The 16475-nt window shown below is 36.4% G+C and overlaps 1 protein-coding gene across 1 annotated transcript in view; it reads left to right on the top strand.

Moving 5' to 3' along the window:
- LOC143437367 (uncharacterized) overlaps positions 1-16475 on the top strand; it is a 173446-nt gene that overhangs the window by 141340 nt on the left and 15631 nt on the right. The window lies entirely within an intron of this gene.

The following is a 16475-nucleotide window of genomic DNA, read 5'->3' as shown; positions in this document are numbered from 1 at the left end:
AAAACTTATATAAGAACCCATATTGGAGAAAAACTATGAATGTTATCAATGTGCTAAAGCATTTGCATATCCCACTAGTCTGGAAAACACTAATGATCCCATACTGGAAAGACACTTCATGAATGTAATCAATGTGGTAAAGACTTTTTAGACCCTTAGAATCTCCATTATTATTAAAAAAAAAAAAAAAAAAAAAAAAAAAAACGTACAGGAGAGAAACCTTATCAATGTAATCGATGTGGTAAAGCATTTGCAAGTTCAGTCATCTGCAGTGACAGAAATAATTATGTGCAAGAGAGAAACCTGCTTGAATATTAACACAACAGAAATCACAGTGGAGAGAACCCTTATGAACGTAATCACTGTGGTCAAACCTTGGCAATTCACTTTTATCTAGGACTACATAATAGAACACATTCAAGAGAGTCACTCAATGTAATCAAGGTGTTAAGCCCTTGCATGACACAGTCATCACCCAACACATAAAAGAACACATAATGGAGAGAAACTGAATGTCATGAATGAGGTAAAGCCTTTCCAGGACACAGTCATCTGAATATACAAAAGAAAATGTGCAGAGTGAAATCTTATGAATGTAGTCAATATGGTAAAGCCTTTGCATGTCACTGTACTCTCTAAACACTTGAAGGAATACACTCTTTAGAGAAACCTTAAGAAATGTAATGAATGCGGTAAAGCCTGTGCATATCTCTGTAAAGTTTGAAATGATTGTTGACGCTTGTCACATTTTTTTCTCATAATAAATAACCTTGAGAAACTCAACGTCAGTGTTTTGGGTAAGATCATATAACTTATTTGCAGTCACAGATTACTTTTGATATTATTGAAGGTGCTCAAACACTACTGTGATACACAAAGGCCTTAATAGATTGATTACTTACTACAGAGTTTCGTCTTCTATAACGATACCAGAAAGTATAGTAGAAATAAACTCTGGGGATTTAAATATGCTTGACCCTAAGAAGTGGCAATATTAAAAGATGTGCCTTGTGGGAGATGTTACCTTTTTGAAGGCATTGAATTACTATGGTGGTGATCTTTGGAGCTCAGGCCAGTACAAACCAGACCCTCCTACCACTTGGCTGGAAGACAGTGTCTTCCTGAATCCCTTCACATGAGGATGCAGAACTCTCAGCTCCTTCTCCAGCATCATGGCTACCTGCATGCTGACATTCTTCCTGCTATGATGGCAATGGACTAAACATTTGAAAGTGTAAGCCAGGCCCAATGAACTATTTGCCTTTATCACAATTGCCTTGGTTACAGTGTCTCTTCTTAGCAATGGATGTTCTATCTAAGACAGAAGTTTTTCCCCCAGACTTAAGTATTGCTATGATTGGCCTGACTGTGTTATTTTGTTTTGTTTTATGGAGCAATGTGAATTTGTAGACTTTGGATCTGTATATGCATTAAGTGGAACTTACTGGGCCATCCTCATAGGCATATGAAACACATATGTACTGAGGGTGATTTGAACTTTGTATATAGTTTTTATGATGTTTTGTTGAAGAATGTTGCTGCATTTTGCCCTTGTCTGTAGAGTGTCCTTGAAGATAAGGTAAAGAGGTTGATATTCATTGCATTGAAAAAGGAGATGTCAGTGAAGCCAGCAAAGCCTTTGACCTATGTTTAGTCTCATGATGATTTGAGCAAGCATAGTAATCTTAGAAAAAAAATATAAAATGTTAGGTCAAAAGAGAAAATCTCACCAGGAAGTTGAATGAAGCTAAATTCTGTGATCAAAGATACACAAGGTTATTAAAGAAATGGTGATATTATGGCAAGATTCCCACCACCTAAACATATGGATGTGAAGTTGTATGGATGAGAACTGTATAATGTTAGGCATTATTATTAACTGGTTATTGTTTTTATGTGGATATAAGGAAATACAAGTATGTGTCAAATTGATAATGGACAGACTGTGATTATTACACTGGGTTTTCAATTTAAAATGTAAAAGGATATAGGATATATTTAGGTCCAGGCACGGTGGTACACACCTTAAATCCCAGGAGAGGAACATCCACAATCTCTGATTCAAGTCATACTGATGCAGAACAAGTTTTAGGTAATAAAAAGCTTAAGTATTTGTAAAGTGTTACTCATGTATTATTCAACATTCAGAAGACAAAGCCATGCAGATCTCTGAGTTCAAGGTTCATCTACAGAGCAAGTTCAAAGACAGCCGAGCTTAGGCAATTAAGTTGTTGAAAAATAGAAAGCTGGTGTTGATGTAATAGAAGGGGCGATGTTTGGGCCGCAGCAAGCAGAGGATCTCAGTAGCTTTGTCCATGTGGCTCTGCTTTTAGAGGAAAGAATAGAAGGAAAGACTGAGACAATTGATGCTAGTTGGCTGTAGTTAGAAAATTAGTGAGGATGAAGAAGAAACCAGCATCACTGAGGTGACATCTTCTGGTGAGTGTTTTCTGAGAGGAGAAAGAAGTTGTATTCCAGAGGTAGCCAAGGTTGTCCCTCGTGGTGCAGCTTGACTCAGTCCTGGGTAAGACTCACCCAGGTTGCACTGGTTTTAAGGCATGAATGTTTCATGCAGTGCAGCTAAGGCTTGGCACCATGAAGGGAGCATGAGAGGAACGCAGTCAAGACTGTTTGTCACAGAAGAACCCAGCATATCGAACATGTCAGTCCCGTAGGATGAGCAGAAAGAACAGCAGCAGCAGTTGAGTGGAGTCAAGCAGAACCTAGTGTACTATAGAGGGAAGAGCTGGAGACGAGACCCAGCTTCTTTTGAGGAGCTCAGAAAATCATCTGTGGATCCCAGATACTGGAACAAGAAGCTGTAATTTTGAAATTACTTCAAAGACCCCAAGAGTTTTATATTCCCAATATATGAGATACCTTCTCAGGAAAACTACTTTCAGGAAATAAAATCAGCCAAAGAGAAAGAATTGTGCTGCAGTGAGCAGGGCAGGAAGGAGTTGGAGATCTGAAGAACACTTTGACATCAGACATGAAAATGCAGAGTTTGGAGATTTTCTTGCTGTCTTTTGGTCTTTTTTTGACCCAGTATTTCCCCACAATGTTGATTAGGAATGGTGACCTATATCCTGTCAATTTGGATGGATATTATGTGCTATATTTTTGAAAGTATAAGGGATTATAGTTACATGATTGAATGAGTCTCAGAAGAGACTTTGAACTTTGGACTTTTAACATTTATGAGACTTCTATAGATGATGAGGACTTTTTAATTTGAACCTCACATATTTTGTATTATGCTATTTTTAAATATGGTCCCCATACACTCATGTGTTTGCACAATCATATGGGGACCAGGCAGTGGAATGTGGTAGTATAAATATGCTTGGAAGTTATTATGAGATGTGGCCTTGTTGGAGGAAATGAATCACTGAAGGCTTTGAAGTTCCACATTGTGCAGAATGGGTCTTACGATTAGCTTCCTGGCAGGCAGTCTCTTCCTGGCTGCCTTTGGATCAAGAAGCAGAACTCTCAACTTCTTCACCAGCATCATGTTTTCTTTCATGCCTGCCATGCTTCCCGCTATGACAAAAAAGGTCTACATCTCTGAAATTGTAAGCCAGTCCCAATTAAACTGTTGCTTTTATAGGAGTTGACTTGTACATGATTTCTCTTCATAGCAATGGAAACACTAAGACTGAAACCCTGTGAGTGTATTTAATACAGTCAAGCCTTTGCACAATTCTCTAGTCTTCATTATCATGAAAGAATACATGCTAGAGTGTAAGCATGCCCCTTGTGACTCAGGAAGTGCCTCCTGAGTCTTAAACAAGCCCACAGAGTCCTGAACATGCTCCCTGTGTCAGGACACACCTGCTCAGTCTTAAGCATGCCCCCTGTGACACAGGACATGCCTCCAGGGACTCAGGACATGCACCCTGAGTCTTAAACACACCCCCTGTGACTCTGGACAGAGTTCAAAATAGGCTCCCTGTGTCACAGGTCATGCCCCCTGATTCTGAAGCTTGCCCCCCTGTGACATGTCCTGTGTCTCAGGACAGGCACCCTCAATTTTAAACATGCACCCTGTGTCTCAGGACACACCCCCTGAGTCTTAAACACGCCCCCTGTGACTCAGAACACACCCACAGAGTCCTAATGGACATGTTTAGTATAATGAAGCCTTTGCACACCTCTGTAGTCTTCATCATTATGAAACTATTCATACTGGACAGTGGTTACATACTGTGCTAAAGCCTTTACATCATGGGGTCCACTGAGATCCAACACAAACACAGGACAAGGCAAATGATAAGAATTTATTGTAATCAAGTCACTGTTGATAAATCAGGGCCACAAAATAATACTCAGAAGCTTACCTGCAATACCCAGCCTCAGCCCCACCCTGAGCCAGAAAGTTATATAGCCTCCGAAAGTCAAAAACACAAAGTCCTGTGCCAAGTTAGTTACATTTTTCTCCCAATCACATTTTTTTTCTATTGTTACTCTATGTCAAATGATACAAAATGTAGGTTGTATGGTCTACACTATCTTAGCCATTTGTTCGTTTGTGGTTAGAAACATGCATTATATTTTGAGGAATATAACATGAATAACAGAAATCATGGTTAGGAACAGTTGTTATGTTTTAGGTAACAACTAAACTGATGAATGCTGATCAGATATTGTTAAGTACACAGGTTCCCTATGACCTAAAACTTAGTTTGAATTTATGATTAAATGGAGGTTGGTAACGAAAAGGCAGTCCTTAGGAAAAGTTTCTTTTGCTTCTTCCTAACATTTCTATATTATAGACATATTTGAATACATAGCAGAACACATATTGAAGACATATATTACAAATGTAATCAATGAGATAAAAACTTTTCACAAGACAGTTATCGATAAACATAGAAGAACACATCCTGGAGAGAAGTGCTATGAATAAGCAATGTGGTAAAGCCTTTGCATGTGGCAGTCATCCTAGAAACCATGAGAAAAAGTCATAATGCAGAAAAACCCCATAAACGTGGTCAATGTGTTAAAGTCTTGTACTTTCTGATATCTTTATAGATGACTAAACTCTGTAGTAAGTAATCAATCTATTAAAGACTTTGTATATTACAATAGTCTTTGAGCACCTTCAATAATATCAAAAGTAATCTGTGACTACAAATAATTTGTAGGATCTTACCCAACACACATTGAGTTACTCAAGGTTATTCATTATGTAGAACAAATATTTGACAAGTGTCAACCATCATTTCAAACTTTCCGATGTCTCTCTATTTTGTTTACACTGGTAAACTCATTTGTACATACAAAGACCACTGGTTTTTCTTTTTCTTTTTTAGTTAATCGTGTATCCAACAACTTTGCTGAAAGTTTTTACCAGCTCTAGGAATTGACTTTGGGAAGTTTTAGTTCACTTGTGCTTAGTATCATGTCATCTGCAGATAAAGATAATTTTACTTCCTGATTAAATTTACAATTTAATGTTAACTTACTTAACATTAAATTGTAAATTGCAATATAGGACTTGGAATATAGGACTAGTTACCATTAAACTGTAAATTTCCATAGAGGGCTAGTTAGTATTAAATTGTAAATTGCAATATAGGACTAGTTAACATTACATTGTAAATTGCAGTAAAGGAGTAGTTAACATTAAATTGTAATTTCAATATAGGACTAGTTAACATTAAAATTTTAGATCGTATTTTGAATAGATATGGAGAGAATGGATCACTTTCTTTTCTTTGTGAATTAGTGAAATTAATTAGAATTTCTCTCCATAATTTAATGTCAGCTATAGGTTTGCAGGAAAGTGACATTATTACGTTTAGGTATGTTTCTTGTATCCTTAATCACTCCAAGAACTCTATCATACAGTGGGGTTAAATATTGTCAGAGAATTTTCATCATCTAAGAGATTACAACTTTTTTTCTTACACTTTAATCACATTATGTTGAACCATCCCTGCATCTCTTGAATGAAGCCGACCTCATTGACCATCGTGAATGGTCTTTGGATGTGGTTTCTATTTTATATTGTATTTTCTGTTTTATTAAATATTTTTACATATTTGGTTTTAAGGAAAATTCGGTCTATAATTCTCATTTGTTACTGAGTCTTTATATTGACTGGATATTTGAGTAACCATGGGTTCACAAAACAAATTTGCTAAAGTTTCTTCTTTTTCTATATTGTTGAATACTTTGAGGAGTATTCTCATGAACTCCTATTTGAAAGTCTGGTAGGATTCTACCCTAAAATTCATGGCCCTGGGCTCTTTTTGGTGGCAGACTTGTAATGACTTCTCTTTTTCTAGATGGTTAGCCAGTTTAATTGTTTCCCTTAGTTTGATTTAACTTTGGTAAGAGGAACATATTGAGGAAATTTTCCATTAATTTTAGTAATTCCCGTTAGATGGAGTTGAGGCTTTTAAAAACTATGTCATAACCATTCTTTAGATTTCTTCATTGTCTGTTATTTTGTCCCCATTTTCATTTTAGATTTCATTAATTTGGATATTCTCCATCTTTTAATAAGGGTTTGACTATCTTATCTAATAAAAGGCTCAAAGGACCAGCTCTATGTTTCATTAATTCTTTGCATTCTTCTCTTTCTAATTTGTTGATTTCAGCCCTCAACTTGATAATTTACTGATGTCTAATCCTTTTTTTATTGCTCACTTGTTTCTGTTCTAGAATTTAAATTATGCTGTTGAATTGTCAGTATGAGAGCTCTCCAAATTTTTCATATAGGGATTTTGTGCTATGAACCTTCGTCTTAGAACCAGTTTCATGCTTTTTGTATTCTGTAAAATTGTTCATGTTTCATATTCATTTGTATTGAATTCTAGAAAATCTCTAATGTCTTCCTCTATGTTTGTCTTAAGCTATTTTTCATTCATAGTGAGGTGTTCAGTTTCCATGAGTTTGTAAGCTTTTTGTTCTTTCTGGTTTTGTTGATGTCCAGTTCTAATCCATGGTGGTCTGATAGGATTCATGGTGTTATTTCAGTTTTCTTGTATGTATTGAGGTTGGACGTGTGTCTGAATATGTGTTCACTTTACAAGTAAGTTTCATGAGGTGCTGAGCAGAAGGCATATTCTCCTATATTTCAGTAGAATGTTCTCTAAGTATCAGCTGGACTCATGTTCAAGTTGTCAGTTAGCTGGAATATTTCTCTTTTTTATTGGAGGGTGGAGGTGTCTGGAGAATTTGTCCACTGGTGAGAATGGGGTATTGAAATCTTGGAATAAGCCTTGCAGTGGTGGTGCGTGCCTTTAATCCCGGCACTTGGGAGGCAGAGGCAGGTGGATTTCTGAGTTCCAGGCCACCATGGTCTACAGAGTGAGCTCCAGGACAGCCAGGACTATACAGAGAAACCCTGTCTCGAAAAAAAAAAAGAAAGAAAGAAACCTTGGAATATAAGTGAATGTGTCTTATGTGATTTTAGGTTTAAAACACTCTCTTTAATGAATGTTGGCGACCATGTGTTTAAGGCATAGATGTTAAAACTTGAAATGTCATTTTTGGTGATTATTTTTTTCTTTAGGGAATTTGTAGTGTCTTTATCTGATTCTTTTAATTAATTGTTTAATATCTATTTTGCTACATTTTAAGATGTCCACACCAGCTTGCTCCTTTGGTCCATTTGCTTGGAATATCTTTTTACATTCCTTTACCTTGAATTAATGCTTATTCTCAATGTTGAGCTATATTTCTTGTATGCAATTGAAGGATAGATTTTTATTAGCATCTATTAGGTTATCCCTTGTCTTTTTATTGGTGAATTGTGGTCATTGATACTGAGAAAGTCAATAAATGGTGATTGTTAATTCTTTGTATTTTGTTGTTGCTGCTGTTGCTGGTGATGGTGTTGTTGGGGTATTTCTGTGCTTTCCTTTCTTTTGGAGATAATACAAGATTATTTACTACCTGTGTTTTCATGTGTATTGTTAACTTCCTTGGGTTGGATTCTTTGTATATAACTTTGTATAAGTTTGTATGTGTAGATAAATATTGCGTAAATTTGACTTTAGTATGGACTGACTTTTTCCATTAATAACGATTAAGTTTTGGGTGTTTTTGGTTGGTTGGTTGGTTGTTGTTGCTGGTTTTTTTTGTTTGTTTTGTTTTTTTGTTGTTGTTTTTGTTTTTGTTTTTCGAGACAGGGTTTCTCTGTGTAGCCCTGGTTGTCCTGGAACTCACTCTGTAGACCAGTCTGGCCTCAAACTCAGAAATCCACCTGCTTCTGCCTCCCAAGTGCTGGGATTAAAGGCATGTGCCATCACTGCCTGGCCAGCTTTATTCTACATATAATAATCTGGGCATCTGTAGTTTCCACAGCATATATGTCCAAGACCTTCTTATGTTTACAGAATCCAGTGAGAGGTCATCTGCAGTTTTAATAGATCCTCATTGATAGGTTTCTTGGCTTTTGATCTTTGCAGCTTTTAGTATTTTTTCTTTGTACTGGGTGTTTTGCTTATTATACAGGACACTTCATTTTAGGGTCCATTCTGTTTGTTGCTTTGATGATTCTTTTACTGTGATAGGCATCTCCCTCCTTACATTAGGAAATTTTTCTTCTAAGATTTTGTCATCAATATTTTCTGAGAATTTGATTTAATATTCTTCTTCCTCTAGTTATAGTATCCTTATGTTTTATCCTTTCATAATGTCCTGTATTTTCTGCATATTTTATATCAGAAAGGTTTAGATTTAACATTTCTTTGTGTGATATTTCCATCCCTTTCATTGTATCTTCAATGCTTGAGATTTGTCTTCCATCTGTGTATTCTGTTTGTGAATCTTTCCTCTGTAGTTCCTCTTTGCAGCCCTAAAGTTTTGTTTCCATCATTCCCCCAGTTTGTGTTTGTGTTTTTGTTATTGTTTCTGTTTCCACTTTTAGGTATTTAACAGTTTTGTTTTCTTTTATTCTTGGTTTGTTTTCTTGGCTTTGTTTATAAGTTTGGTTGGGTTTTCTCCACTTTTTTGTTTATGTTTTCCTGGCTGTCTTTGAGGTATTTATTAATTTCCTCCAATTCTTTGTGTTTTGCTGTATTTCTTTAAGTGATTTGGTCATTTTCACTTTAAGGGCCTCTATTATCTTCACATAGATGGTTTCAAAGCCTTTTTCTAGTACGTCAGCTATGTTAAAATATTGTACACCTTCTTTGGCAATATAAATGGGCTCAAACTCATCAACCAGAGGTTGATAAATGTTACTCCTTATTACATAATCAAGTACTAACATCATGGAATGGAATGTGGCTATCACTTCTGCAAGTGAAAATGTCCATTTTATGTCACTGTACTTGATATACAATAGTTTGTGTCCACACAATGAAATTTATGGTGGGACCCACTATAGGCTCCATGATAGATTCCATGAAGTATTCAGCTTACATTTAACCCAATGTTTGTTAATGCCATGGTTGGTTTTCACCTTAAATTGGACAGGGCGGCAAGTGAACCACTTTTTAAATGAGTTACTTTTGTTGAGATAATGGTTTTAATAACATCGCTTCCAATCACTAACCCTGGAGTCACCATTACCAAAACAAGACCTGATGGTGACATGGTGGTAATTTTCTAATTTGTCAGCATGTATTTATTCATGTCAGATGAATGAAGAAAAACTAGATTGATAGGTATATAATTTGGGAACTTTAGCATAATCCAAAAAATATTGAATTTTCAACATTGGAGATATGGCCAATGCACTTTCAGTGTTAAGTCAGGTCAGATGATTGAGACACAGGCCATTGGCTGTAGCTGTGTGTGTCATGTTACAGATCACAGAAGCTAACATTGCACATAGCAGCCAAGTCAAAGAGTAGTGAATTAATGCCACTTTCTCTGCCAGGAATCCATCTATCTGCTTTTTTTCAAACTCAGTGTAGAGGTATAAATTTACAATTATGTTTCTTTTTCCTTTTTTAATTAAATTTCTAAATATTTTTCACATTCCAACATTGCCCCAATTCCTGGTCCCTCTTCCCTGTGGTCTTCTCCTGTCTTCTTCCCTGCTGCCTCTGAGAGGTTTTTCTCCCACCCACCCACCCACCCACCAGCACCTTACCTCCACCAGCTTCCCTTTTCCATGGGACATCAAGTTTCTCCAGGGTTAAGTGCATCCTCTCCCATTTTGGCCAGACAAGGCAGTCCTCTGCTGCACACATGCCCAGGGCCATGAACCATCCCCTGTCTGCTTTCTGTTTTTTGGCTTAGACTCTTGAAGCCCTAAAGTGTCCATGTTAGTTGACACTGTTGTTATTCCTATGGGGTTGCCATCCTCTTCACCTCCTTAAATCTTTCCTCTGACTCTTCCATATGAAACATTTCACAATAGATAGATAGATAGATAGATAGATAGATAGATAGATAGATAGAGAAAATCAGCAAGATAGATAAACTTTTAGCCAAACTAATGAAAGGACACAGAGACAATGTCCTAATTACCAAAATCAGAAATGAAAAGGGAGACATACAATTAGATATATTTTCTCCTCAGCACCTCATGGTATCGTCTCCAAAATTGAACATGTAATCTGTCACAAATCATCAGGCAGTGGTAGTGCACTCCTTTAATTCCAGCACTTGGGAGGCAGAGGCAGGTGGATTTCTGAGTTCCAGGCCAGCATGGTCTACAGAGTGAGTTGCAGGACAGCCAAGGCTACACAGAGAAACCAAGTCTCAAAAAAAAGAAAATCTGTCACAAATCAAGCCTCATCAGATACAAGAAGACTGAAATATTCTCACGCATCCTATCAAATCACTACAGACTAATCTAGACTTCAATAATAACAAAAACATTAGAAAGCCACATACTGAACACCTTTCTACACAATGATAACTTGCTCAGGAAAGAAATAAAGAAATAAAAGACTTCCTAGAATTCAATGAGAATGAAGACACAGCATACCCAAACTGATGGGACACAGTGAAAGCAGTGGTATGACAAAAATTCATAACACTAAGTGCCCTCATAAACATACCAGAGAGATCCTACACAAGCAACTTAACAGCACACCAGAAAGCTTTAGAACAAAAAGAAGCAAACACACCTAAGAAACACAGACAGCAGGAAATAATCAAACTCAGAGCAGAAATGAACCAATTCCAAACAAAGAGAACAGTACAGAGACTCAACAAAACCAAGAGCTGGCTCTTTGACAAAATCAACAAGATAGAAAAATCCTTAGCCAGACTAACCAGAGGGTTGAGAGACAGTATCCAACTTAAGAAAATCAGAAATGAAAAGGAAAACATAACAAGAGAAACTGGGGACTTCCTAAAAATTTTTAGTTCTTTCTATAAACTGGAAAATCTAGATGACATGTGTAGCCAGGAAAATGGATAATTATCTAGACAGATATCATAAACCCAAAATAAATCAAGATCAGGTAAATTATCTAAACTGTAGTATAACTCCTAAGGAAATCAAAGCAGGCATTATAAACCTCCTGTACAAGAGAAGGCAAGGACTAGGTAGTATTACTGCAGAATTCTACCAGACCTTCAAAAAAGAGCTAAGACCTTGGACTATTTCACAAAATAGCAACAGAAGGAATACTACCTAATTCATTTTATGTGTATTTGTTTTAAAAGTCAATTATTGATTTCAAATGCAACACTGCTATACTTTCTTGTTTTCATTCCCCTTCAATTCCAAGTCATTAAGAATTTCTTTCCATTTTTTTCAACTCCTGCTGATTATTTATTTTTGTTCACAGGAATGTTGCCTGTAGCTGAGGCTTGCCTCTTTGTATGTAATTGAGAATTGCTTTGAGCACCCAATCCTTTCTCTGCTGCTCAGTGCTGGAAAGAGTATCTTGCAACTCTGCCAGACTGGTCCTTGACTGGTCAGTACAAAACAAAAATAAAACACTGAGTGAGTTCCTCCAACCTCTCTGGCTTTTCTTGAGTCTTTTACTGAAGAAGGGCCTGTGCAAGAATCAAGTTCTATGACCAACTTTGAAGCAGGGTTACTCACAGTACAAAAAGGGATGGAAAAACAGGGTAAAAGCTTCCCAGAATTGACAGTGATTGATATTAGAAAGGAGTTGTGAGGTAATTAATTTTAGATGATCAACAAATGTCCTGATTGGTAATTTCTTATGTCTGTACACTAGGTAATCAAGAATCTGGATAAAGGCTGGACAGTGGTAGTGAAGGCCTTTAATCCCAGCACTTGGGAGGCAGAGGCAGGTGGATTTCTGAGTTTTAGTCCAGCCTGGTCTACAGAGTGAGTTCCAGGACAGCCAGGGCTATACAGAGAAACCCTGTCTTGAAAAAACAACAACAACAACAAAAAGAAACTGAACTTTTGTTAAATCAATGTACACTAGTTACACTAGTTCAACCAAGATAGAAAATCTGGGAATCATGAAGTGGCCTTGTTTAAAAAGCCTATTTTTTTCTTGGTTTAAAATGTTCAGCCTGAGAGAAAAAGTAAAAGTAACATTTGATGTGCTCTAATACAGGATCGTAGACTATGGACACATGGCCATAAAGCCTGGCTCAACTTTGTACACTAATTTTTGGGACGGTAATTTCATCATTTCTATATTTCTTTCCTGCCTTCCATAATTGCTTAATAAAGATGCCTAAAGCCTGTAGCAGGAGAGCAGAAAGGTAGATGATGCTTCAGGTCCCATGTTTGGTGTCTAGGGAAGAGACCATGAAGGAGAGAGGAGAGGGACAAGGAAGAAGGCACCATGGGGTAGGTGGAGTGTGAGTGCATGGCCAATAGGTCTGGCCTGGGAGTATGATCAGCCTAGGCAGAACATGGAACATGATATCTCACAGTTATTAACAGGGAAATAAACAAAAATAGCAATAGGGGGTTGATATCTGCCCAACTCTGTTGCTTTGCTGCTTATTGTAAATACAAAGTCTTTTGTGTCTTTTATTTGGTACCTCTATGATTTAAGTGGGGTAAGAAATTCCCAAATAATATTTACCACAACAAAATGTCTGTTATTATGGTTTGTGTCCACTGATTGAAACGGAATGAAAAGTAAGATGATAGAGGATACTCAGTAGTCCTGGCTCTGGTTCTTTCTGGAAAATGTCATACTGTGCTTTCAGACGCCTTCTCTTCAAAGATGAAAGAAAGTGATTGCTCAAGTAACCCATTATTAGATGTTGAAGCTGAAACACAAGGGGCTGCTCCCTGGGGTCACCATGCCTAAAATCTCAGAACCCAACAGACACGGCTAGGTCATAAGACCAAGAACCAGTTCAGCTATGTGATGAATTTGAGGCTAGCATAAGCTAAATTAAACTCAGTCTCACTTTCACCTCAAATATGTTCATCCAAAGAAGATGGAAAATATAATAGATGCATCTATTCATATGTACATATACCTTTGTAATTAATATTTTCATATTAATATATGAATATAATATTAATACAATACTAATACAATGATGTGTATAACAGCATTGGGAAAACAAGTAGAATCAATAATAATATATTAAAATAACCCTCTGTGTGGGGAAAATAAAGTTTACTTTAGCCTTTGGGTTTTCTATTTGCATCTGTATTTCATCATTTCTGTGTCATTAACTTAGTTAGAAGGGATCTTGTTCATCTGTGTCTTCCATAAAATATGATATTAGTGCTCTAAAGTGCACTTTATGTAGAATTGACCTAGGGCACATGAGGTGTCAACCAAACACCAGAGGACAGAAAATAAATCAAACCAAAACTTAGTAGTCTTTTTTTCTTTTTTGTTTTTTTTTAGACAGAGTTTCTCTGTGTAAGCCTGGCTGTCCTGGAACTCACTCTGTAGACCAGGCTGGCCTCAAACTCAGAAATTTACCTGCCTCTGCCTCCCAAGTGCTGGGATTAAAGGTATGAGCCACCGCTGCCAGGCAGTAGTTTTCTAATTTAGTAAAATGCTTAGGAATCTAGTGCTGTAGGGTATTCAGATATAATAATTCTAAGATGAAAGATAAGTCAGTGCACCTGGCCAATCCCACTGCAAAAAGAGAAGCACAACATCTACTGACTGATTAGGATTCTGGAGACAGCACCCTCCTCACTTTTGAGTGTTACACCAGCCAGTATACCAAGTAGCTGAGAATGCTGCTAGCTTTTTCTTGGGGGCCAAAACCAGGAGAAGGCTCTGGAACAGGACCAGGCTGCAGTGCAGGCTGTGCTACCAGTTTCATGGTTAGATAGGAATGTTGTTTGGAGCCTTTGGCAGGTGTTTATTGTGAATCATAGATTTTGAATATTGGAGCAAGGCTCTACCATCAACTCTATCCAACTATTTTTCCTTGGAAAAAATATCTTCACTTGCTACTCCATCTTAGTAGAAATTGAACATGTAGTGCCAGGGAAATGTTAGTGATCCCCCAAAAGACACACACAGGAGCCGATCTGATGCAAATCACAGGAGGGTCTTTATTCTATTTGACCTAGCTTGCCCCTTCTTTCATCTGGGATATTGAGAATCATCTATATATGACTAAGAATCAAGAGTGAGAATTCATTTTCTAAATAACATTTCAGAAGATCAAACATAATTTTTGAGGACTCTTGTCCCTTCACTTGCTAAAGAGACACACTGCATTCAGAATGTCACCATCCTTTATATATGCCTGCTTAAGATTACTCCTTTAGCAAAATCAACTTCTGTTGACCTTCTGTTAAGGTCTATCGAAATTTCATGTCTAGGTTATCACTTGACCTTCTGAAGAATCTCTGTATCTTCAAGCTTTTCTTTGTACTATTTCTCTCTTATTGAAGATTACTCCATATCCTTGCTTGGATTGGGTGTGACTTTCCTTGGAAGCTTTGAGGGAATCATCCCTGTATTTTGACTCTCCTCAATGTAAACTGGACACAGGATAGGATAAAACTTAGATGACATGCAGTTTGTCATAAATGTTGATCTGAAGACGGCTACTTTAATCCCATAGGTATTTCCCAAAAACTTTATGATCTAAGTGCCTTAAATACCTCATTTATTCCTTCAGAACTTACAGCGGCTTTGTATGCTATCTTTTTTTCTCATTTGGGAAATTTCCATCATAATGTATTTATAATTCCTTCTTTATTGAAACCATTTACATTTTTAGATCATTCTAACATTATATAAATGTTTATAACATAACATTCAACAAGCTTAACAAAAAATTCACAATCTATTGTGAGAATATTTATTCAGTGGTGGTAAATAAGCAATTTATATCCCCTCTTTCTAAGTTCTCAGTGGCACCGCATTTCAAAATTATCATAGTTCACATTAGGATAACAGTGAAATAATTGGTTTTACATACAGAAAATTGACAAAGTGTTTCTTATGAGACTGTAGACATCCTGCAATCTGTCACATTAAAAATACTTTACTCAGTATATCTGGAGACAGATTTACATTACCTAAATAGTAATTACCCTTCCAAGTTGTACAAATACTGGCCAGCCATGTCATTTTTTTGATAGAGGTTTAGTGACATTTAAAAAGCCCTGCTGTGATTATTTTAATTCAATAGAGCTGAAGGTATGAAAAAGGCTGTGGTTTAATTTAGAAGATAAGATAAGCCATGTGCTGGATCTGCCTATCTTTGTATATTTATCTGATTTTGAAGTGGTTTTACTAGATGTAAATATCTTTTAAATTATTTACATGTTTATGCCTGCATAAAATTTAAAATATGTATATATCATAGTTAAAATCATAGATGTTTTAGTCTTGTTTGAGTGAGGAGAATGTCTAATATTAATAACATTTTCTGGTCTAGGAGTAGTAAACTCGTTAATACATGTTACCTATTCCAAGGAAAGTTTCAGACCCATATTATCAGTTTATATTTATTCTACCTGTGTAGATATAAGAAATAAATATATTTTTGTACTTTCATATCAATTTTTAAGTTTATTTTCATTAAGAACAAAATGGTTAACAAGTTTAATTTACTTGAAATTCATTTGCTATTAAGTACATCATGTGAATAACAAACCATGTCTCATATTCTACATGTAATTAATAACAACTCAAAATTTATAAGCCATGACTTTGTGTCTATTGCTTGTCTGGGATTCCTGTTTCAGAATTTTCATTGTCAAGTGAAAACTTCACATAGAAATCTTTAGTAAGTATATTTTTAGGTTGGTTAGAAATTAAACCAAACATGTCTTGAGAAGAAGAGTACTGAAGCACATTTTATCTCAGAGGAAAATTAACTGCAGAAATAACTGATGGTGAAACGCAGGATAGGGTAACATAAATGTTCTTTGCTGGCAGCAAGCTCTGTGACTCTCAGAAACTTAATCTTTGGTTATCTGTGGGGTTCTGTGAATATCAAAGTCTTTGCTTCCTTTGTTAGTATGCTAGTTTTGGAGGTAAATGGCCTGAAAAACTTTTAGGTTCTTTTGAGAAGCCTTTCTCTAAGTAAGAGAGAAGCTATCAGAATAAGAATGAAACAAATCATTAAGATATAAAATGAATGCCTTGTGGGCCTGATATTTCTTCTTTGTGTAATAG

The sequence above is a fragment of the Arvicanthis niloticus genome, chromosome Y (genome assembly GCF_011762505.2).
Source record: "Arvicanthis niloticus isolate mArvNil1 chromosome Y, mArvNil1.pat.X, whole genome shotgun sequence".
In the NCBI taxonomy this organism is placed as follows: Eukaryota; Metazoa; Chordata; class Mammalia; order Rodentia; family Muridae; genus Arvicanthis; species Arvicanthis niloticus.
This window is presented reverse-complemented; position numbering and strand designations above follow the sequence as displayed.